Here is a 9,152-nt window from a genome sequence, read left to right on the forward strand (position 1 = left end):
GCGGATTTCTACTGCATCACCTGTTACACCGCCCTGTTGTTGAGGTGTGTACAACATTGTGTGTGCTTTTTTGTTGTTGGGGGAGTACAAACTCATCCCAGTATTGTGTTGTGTTTGTTTGTTTTGTTATGGGATTTGGTTGCAGTCTTTTGTTACATTTGTGTTTGTGTTGTGTATGTAATGTGAGTTGTTTCCTTCTGTTGGTTATCTGGCCTGTAGAGTACATGTTGTGGGAGTTGTTTATTTTAGTGGATATATACTGTATAGATTGTGGATTATTTTATTTCAGTTGTATTATTATTATTATTATTATTATTATCATTATTATTATTATTATTATTATTACTACTACTACTACTATCATTCTGAAAATTCTTTTGTATGGCCAACAGGTAGGAGGATTCTGTGATAAAGGAAGACTCAGTCTTAAGCATAAAGATAGTTGAAACAATCACTGAAATCCCTACAGCTTAATTTAATCTTGGGAAAGTTATTGCTTAGGTCGATCTGAGTGGTGTAAAATGTGTCATGGTGCATCAAAACGATTTCAGTTGAAGAAACAGAACAATAAAAGAGTTGCATCCTCCATTGAACAGACACATTACAGGCAAAATGAAAATCATCGTTGTCCCCATTGTGACTTTATAGCAAAATCCATACTTGGATTCAAACTGCATTCATGCATCCGTTGCAAATAGATGCAGCTTCTTTTATCTTTAATCCTTCTTTTCTTTTGCTAAATCCTTCTTTTCTTTTTTTAAATCCTTTCCTCCAAACACTCATACCTTGAAATCAACAGGAGTGACCATCATCATCATCATCATCATCATCATCGTCATCATCGTCATCATCATCATCATCGTCATCATCATCATTATTATTGTTGTTGCAATCATTTTAACCATGTCATTTCTACTTGCAGGAACCCTCTGAAAGTATGTTTCATGCCAAGGAAATTCTTCGAACTGTGATAATGATTCAGGCACCACATATCATTCGAGATCGGAAGTACCATTTGCGTACATACCGCCAATGTATGGTTGGTACCGAGATGGTGGACTGGTTGATGCAGTACAGTGCTTTAGTATTAACCCGTGTTCAGGCAGTTGGTATGTGGCAGGTCCTACTTGAAGAAGGGGTCATTGCACATGGTGAGGAGTTGGTTTTGTTATTTTATTATTCAACTTCATTTAAAAAATGATCCCATTGTATAAATTGTTGTTGAACCCTTGATGATTCCGTCTTATTTCAAGACATTGTATATCTAGGACTATATTTTCCAGTGTGTCCTTCCCTTTTTAAGACAGTGGAATATGATTTGAGATATTGCTGCTATTTCTATCAGACTGAGTGATAAAGCAGCAGTTCTCTTCTTGGCTTATATTACGTGTGAGTATATTGCCATTAAAGCAATTAAGGTTTTCCATTTGGAAAGTGTATATTCTAATATTCATCTCCTGGTTTCAGTCAGTGAACTGTGGCCATGCTGGGGCACTGCCTTCAGGGATGTAGTCAGTTATATTAACTCTAGGACTTATCTTATTAATTTTCGAAGGATGAAAGGCAAAGCTGACTTAGACAAAATCTGTCAATCCTCCACTGTATTTATGTAAATTTGTTCAAACCAGACAGAGTTGCGTTACAAATGTGTTTATATGTGAATATATTATAATAAATCAGTTGCCTTAAGCAATTACTCATGAAAATATATTATAATTAATTGTGGTCACATTGCAATGGCTGTGTTTATGCATGAATATGTTATTTTTTTGTGTGGTTACAAAATTTGACATGAGAAGTGTATGACATGTGGTATCATGAGCAAATGGCTTCATCTATAGAAGATCAATCTTTAGTGATAGTTTTTTTGAGGTTTTTTTTTTTTTTGCGATAGCTCTAGAGCTTATGATCCTTGCAAGCCTTCCTATACTAATGAGACTGACACCATTAATGTTTTACGTGAACCTTTGTAAGTCAGCAACAGGAAAGATGTAAGCAGAGAGGAAGTTCCAGAGGAACAAAATTCTGGGAAGGAGGGAAGAGCATAGTGATTAGTGTAGGACCTGGGAGTGTTGGATACAACACGAATTGTGAGAGGAGGAAAGACAAATCAGATGGGAGTGCCAGAGTGGAAATGGCATGGTCCCTGCCAGCTCTAATGAGCAAAAGCCATTATAGAAACTACAGAAAATGCAGAAAGAGGAGGTAGAATAGCTATGAACCAGAGTCTGTGCATGTTTATGAGTGACTTTATGCTAACCAGTCAGCCAGGCTTTACTGGATGCAATCTAGTAGATGCACAAGCCCATTATATATATTTATATATATATATATTACGGAGATGTACTTGCATAGCAAGTGACCTGATCTGAGATTGTGTGCTGGAACGAAAACAATTGCAGTGTGGAAGGTGTTTATAAGCCATTTAAGAAACACACAAAAACCATTAGATTCACTTCAACATTTAAATTTAATTTGCCAAAATATTTTTGTCACTTTGAGACCGCGACCTGTTCACTGAAAAAATTTCGTGCTGCACAGAATTTTGTCACTGATCCGATCACGGTCTCAAAGCGACGAAAATATTTTGGCAAATTAAATTTAAATATTGAAGTGAATCTAACGGTTTTTGTGTGTTTCTTAAATGGCTTATAAATACCTTCCACACTGCAATTGTTTATATATATATGTATATATATATAAACAGTTTGATTTGGTTCTGTGTGACTTAAAGTTTCATGGGCCTATAACAGAAGCTTGTCTCTTTCAAGCTTTTGATTATCTGCTTTGATAATCTAAAGCTTGAAAGAGATGATTTATGTTAGAGGCCTGTAAAGCATTAAGTTGCATGGAGCTATATCAAACTGTTATAATGATGCATGTAACTCCTACTAAACATGTTGAGTGCTCTTTCCTTTCATTTGTCCACTCACTCATGTATACACACACACACACAGACACACACACGTAGGAAGATTATTGGATTTCATGCTTATGGAAATTCTAAAGTACGACCACTAATTTTGGGATATGATATGTAATTTCACCTTTATGAAAACTTCGATAAATTTTACTAATTTAAGAACTATGCTTTTCCTTTTTTGCCAAAAGCCCACTTTTTGTTGTTTTAGTGAAGATCAAAGTAAAGTTAACAATTTGAAAATTTGTAGTTTCAATACATTCAAATATATATGTATATATATATTTATATATGTATGTTTGTGTGTACGTATGTGTGTTTGCATGTGTGTGTGTGTGTGTGTGTGTGTGTGTGTGTGTGTGTGTGTGTGTGTGTGTGTGTGTGTGTGTGTGTGTGTGTGTGTGTGTGTGTGTATCAGAGCACACAAGTGTTTGTGTATGCATGACTATGAACAGTTATAGAATGTAAGTTGAAATTTTATACTGAGAATACTTGTGTGTATTTTCTTGTGTCAGAATGAGTATCTGTTTATATCTATCTTTTATTTATATAACTCTATGTATCTAGCTATCTAAATGCACACACACACATGCTATTTATCATTAACACCTGTTCTACAAGCTTCATCACCAAACCAATACAACCATGCCCATTACCAAACCACAAACTCCTTCATGAACAATGATCACTGCCGCCATCAACAATACCCCAACTATCACCAACACCAAAATTAATACAATCAATCTCACCATCACAACCACTCAACTTTTTGAATAACCAGCTGGCAACAACAATGATAGACCAACCAGTATGATAGTAATGTCTGTAGCTACATGTGTTGTATGGCAGCACCACAGGGTGTGTGCGTAGTGTGTGGAGGTTTATGGCTCAGATTAGAGGTGAAATGGGTGAAGCAACCATGAGTCTAGCAACCCTTAAACTAACTATTATCATACAGTATTTCCTCCGACATCATTCTTTTACCCTTTTATCTTCTTTTCATTCTTACATCCATATGAAAAGGCAACAATATTTTGCTCTTATGGAACTACTTTACTGGTGCTATTTTTTTTAACTACATATTTGTTGTGAATAGTTTTTGATCAATAAGAGATGCTGTAGATAATGGAGCTGAGTGATAGGATGAAGTGAAACCTTCAATTTTGAACAATATTTGGCAAAATATATGGCCAGTTTGTATCCAAGACTTTACAAATTTTCCACAAGTAGAGAGCCGATATCAAATTAAGAAAGATATTATAGCACTTGTAAAGGATATAGGTTTTGAAAAAGTCATAAAGTATGATTTGGTTGAATTGTTAGAATCCCACAGAGAAAGTTTATCCAACAAGGAGTTGATGCTACTAGAAAAAAAAAAAAAAACTGAGAATAGAGAAATTCTGTCAACTCCACTTAAACTGACTACAGAGAATATTGTTGAAGGGTTAGGTCTTAAACAGGAAGGTCTACAACATTTTGTTTATAATGAACCTAATCATGAACATAACATAAAATTTACAAGAGGTGAACTCAGTCCCTACACTGAGCTGTACGAATAGATGACACACTATAAACATTAAACACCTTCGATAAATTCTTCACCCATAAGTAGATTTTGATGATGAATTATAAGATAGAAGACACTGTCATTCCTCCTTCCTGTAATACTCATTTCACCAATATCTTTTACTCAGTAATCAACATCTTTTGTAGAAAGAACATACCTGACTCTGATAATATAATTCTTATTTATTCCTTAAGCTTTTGCTCTTTAAATGTTTGACATGTCAAACTAAGTGAAATCATGGCCAGTGCCGGTGACATATAAAAGGACCCATGCCAGTGACATGTAAAAGACACCCAGTACACTCTGTAGAGTGATTGGTGTTAGGAAGAATATCCAGTCATAAAAAACAAGCCAAGACAGACTGGAGCCTGGTGCAGCTTTCTGGCTTACCAGTTCCAGTTAAATCATCTAATGCATGCCAGCATGGAAAATGAACATTAAATGATGATGATGATGTATACTTATTATACTGTATTTGTTTAGAAATTATTTTTATACATAAAATTGCTTCTGTTGCTTGTTTTGTATTATTCACCTGATGTTATACCAGAAAACACTTGCCCAAAGTACAACTCTGTGGAATTGAACCCAGAAACTGGAGTTATGTGGTCAGGAAGCAAACTTCTTACCACACAGCCATGCCTGAAATATGTAAACACTAACAAAGAAAAATGAAAAAGAATCACAAACAGATGCTTTCAAACATAATACTTTGAGTTTTTTACTTTCACCATTATAAATGCAATGACCCCCATGATTGGTCTGTTGACATTCTATTAGCAATGGTGTTATTGTTCACAAAATTTGATATGAAATATTATTTTTTTATAAAACATACATAAAGGAAGTTTTTAGGTAAATTTATTATAATTAACAGTGGCCACATTACAAAGGTTGTGTTTATTTGTGAATATATTTCTATAAGAGACTTTGAATAACTAAATGTCTGGGGTTAGATATTGTTAATGAAATTAAATATCTTTCTCACTGTTAACCTCATCTTAACAGGCAAGCCATTTTCCCAATATTTATATAAATATTGAAAACATTTCTCTAAAGATGAAATTAATAGGCTGAAAAATTATCATCTTAAGAATGGCTTTTTGTACATCAAATATGTAAATTTATTATAATTTAATGGGATTTCAATGCACATAGTGTTACTGCTGTTGCTTCATCTGCTTCCATTATAATATTGTACCACCTAATCTCAGCCACTCCCTACACATTCTTCTCTACCCCTTTTCTCACCTATTTGGTTTCCATTGCTCAGACCTTTAGTTCTGCCTTTCCCAAAATGTCATACCTCTGGAATTCACTCTCAGCACCACCACCCCTCCCTGTTTTTTCTACAACCATCTACTTACAGTGACGAACACCAACTGTGTTCATATCACTGGTTTTGGGCACCAGTGAAGACCAAGAATGCAGTCCTTTCTTCTAGAATAAACCTTTAACCTTTTAGCATTCAGGTTACTCTGTCAACTGCAATGCTCATTTTTTCACATTCATCATCATCATCATCGTCATCCTTTAACATCCATTTTTCATGCTGGCATGGATTGGATGGTTTGACCAGGGCTGGCAAGCTGCAAAGCTACACCAAGTTCCAGTGTGATTTAGCTTGGTTTCCACAGCTGGATGCCCTTTCTAATGCCAACCACTTTACAGTGTGCCAAGCACTTTTACATGGCATCAGCTCAGGACTCTTGCAGGCCAATCCTCTTCACCAGGGGTGGTAGCCTTGCTTTGTATTACCATGCATTATCTCAAAGCTTCAGGATTATGATGATGTGATTATTTATTTTTAGAATGGCATTGTTGGGTAGATGTGAGAGACCAGATCTGGATGGCTTGAACATAAAACAAGTAGAATATTTGAGTCCGATATGACCAGTTTAAATGCTAAAGGGTTAAATATTGTCTTGTGATTAAAAATGCTCCAGTATGGTCATCCTGTTATTTTGTGTATCAAAGACCACATTATTCATTGTGTCCTTATTTCTCAAGATGATAGGATATGGTTTAGCTGATACTTCTAGCTGGTTGTGCAAGCACATTATTTTCTTGTTATATTTATGTGTCAGTATGTTATGATAAAATGTTTGAATGTTTATTGTTTTGTATTTAGTTATTACCTTGCAAATCTTTTATGATAAAAGATCACATTACAAATTCTATGTTAATATATGAATGTATTAGTATTAGAATATTTGTTATAATTATTTGAACTGGAAGGGGTACATTGCAAAATATGTCAATATCTGTGTGCAGGTTTGGTTGGTTTGCTTTGTGTCTGCTTGGCTTGGGAGTCAGTCTCATTGTACATAACCTTGAGCAAGTGACTTCTACAATGGTATCTGATTGATCAAAGCCTGTAACTGAAATTTGGGTGTGTGGAAGCCAAGTGGAGGGACCATTCTTGTTCTTGGATGGTAGGCCCAACTTGTTACCCACTTTAAAACCACTTGGTTCCGGTTGTCTTTGGCAGAATCCACTCTGTTGAAACGACTTGGACCAAGTCCCTAGTTTGAAAATGACCTCCACATAGCTTTCCATTAGTCTTGGCGTCCTTAAAAATGACTATGTACTTTGCTCTCCCTTCTCTTTCCTCTTACTAGTTCTTCGGTTCTTTCATTTGTTTTAGCCATCAGGGTTAATTAAACCATTATTTGATATCATCATCATCATAATAAAAGTAATAATAATAATAATAATAATAATAATAATAATAATATATAGGACTGAGGTAACTCCTCCAGAAGATATAGAAGCAAAAGTAGAAGAGTGCCATTGTTATCAAGTGAACGATAACACTGGCACTCTTCTTGATAGCAATGTCACTCTTCTATTTTTGCTTCTATATCTTCTGGAGGAATTACCTCAGTCCTATATATATTAACCAAATTTAATTTTTGAACTTGTGGAAGACACACGAGATGTAGAAATATTCACTTGATAACAATGGCACTCTTCTATTTTTGCTAATAATAATAATAATAATAATAATAATAATAATAATAATAATAATAATAATATCTATTTTTCCATTCATGCCTGGGTCGAACAAAATTCATTGAGACAGATTTACTATTGCTGGATGCTCTTCCTGTTGCTAAACCTCATGTATTCTGAAGCAAAGTAATATTTTAACTTGTCCTTCAAACATAAAATAGCATTAATGGCTGAACATTTTTCATGAAAGATGGCAAATAAACAATAACAGTTGTTTACAATTAGAACAGGGTATCAAAGCAAGGAGATAAACGCACACACTCATACACACATATGCACATGTGTGCGCATGCATACACACAAATGTGTGCAGGCACATCATCAGCATTATTATTGCTTTATCATCCACTTTTTCAATGCTTGCACAGGCTAGATGAAGTTTATTGAAGCAGATTTTCTATGCCAGGATGTGTTTCCTGTTGCCAAACCTCACCTGTTTCCAGGCAAGGTAATATTTCTTCATGGCCAGACATGTTTCACAGAATATTGGAAATGAATGACATTGCTTATATGACAATGACAGTCATTTACAATTATCATGGGATGTCACAACCAGATGACATAAACAGAGAAGACACTTGCCCAAGGTAGAGCCTAGTGGGATTGATCCAGAAAAAAAAATGTTTGAGAAACAAACTTTTTAACCATACAGCTATGCCTGTGATATAAATAAATATATATATATATATATATATATATATATATAATATGTATGTACATCTATGTTTGTGTGTCTTTGTTTCTGTGTTTGTCTCCCACCAATGTTGGTGTGTTTATGCCCTGTAACTTAACAGTTTGGCAAAAGAAACTGATAGAATGAGGGAAACAAGTAAAATATAAAAGGTATATAACCATGTTCCTTTGTATGCTGGCAAAGATTGGATTGATTACCAGAGCTTTTTATTTGAGATGGAAACCACAACGCATTCTAAATTCCATTTTAGCATGCTTCCTGGGGTTGAATGCCCCTCCAAATGCCAATCACTTTGCAATATGTATTAGGTGCATTTAATCTTGGAACCAGCACTGAAGAGTTTGTCATGTAAAAGTTCCTCTGAACCCTCATTGTCTGCATCTGTTCATTGCATGAGGTGTATTTTGTTGTGGTATTAGCACTAGTGTGGTTGCTTTGTCTTCTGCAAGACTGAAGGGTCCTTTCTACTCCTTTTTGTTTCCGTTTATTCAAATCAGTGTGCAAATGGATGAACACAGAACAAAGTGATGGCAGGAGGAAAGTCAGGGTGTGAAAGAAGAGAAAGTAGAACAAGATTATGGGAGAGATAATAATGTGAGAGAAGAGAGAGAGCGAAAGTGTGTGTGTGTGTGTGTGTGTGTGTGTGTGTGCCAGAAAAGGTTTTATCAAGGTTAATTAATGCTAGGTATGGTGGCTTACTTTTATATATAGCTTACTTTTATATATGGTTTACTTATATATATACTTTTATGTATAGCTATGAAGAGGGTATCAGTCATACTCTTCTTGGCTCGAAGCCAATCTGAAACTCAGTTATTCATATGTATATATATATAATACATATATTGCCTTTTGTAATAGAGAGAGAGATAGACATGTAAGAGAGTATTAATAGCAAATCAGTTTAGAAGCGAAAAACAAAAGACATTTACGGACATGCAAGAATAGTGAAAATG

General features: G+C 34.9%; 1 protein-coding gene across 1 annotated transcript in view; it reads left to right on the top strand.

The window, feature by feature from the left end:
* Window positions 1-1,055: 1,055 nt before the first annotated feature.
* The window catches only part of LOC106867327 (rap guanine nucleotide exchange factor 4), a 139,472-nt gene continuing 131,375 nt past the window's right edge, over window positions 1,056-9,152 (top strand). Inside the window, exon 1 of the mRNA XM_014912167.2 lies at window positions 1,056-1,151. The gene's annotated coding sequence lies outside the window, so the exon portion shown is untranslated. The remainder of the gene's footprint in view (window positions 1,152-9,152) is intronic.

This window comes from Octopus bimaculoides, chromosome 4 (assembly GCF_001194135.2).
Source record: "Octopus bimaculoides isolate UCB-OBI-ISO-001 chromosome 4, ASM119413v2, whole genome shotgun sequence".
NCBI classification, from domain to species: Eukaryota; Metazoa; Mollusca; class Cephalopoda; order Octopoda; family Octopodidae; genus Octopus; species Octopus bimaculoides.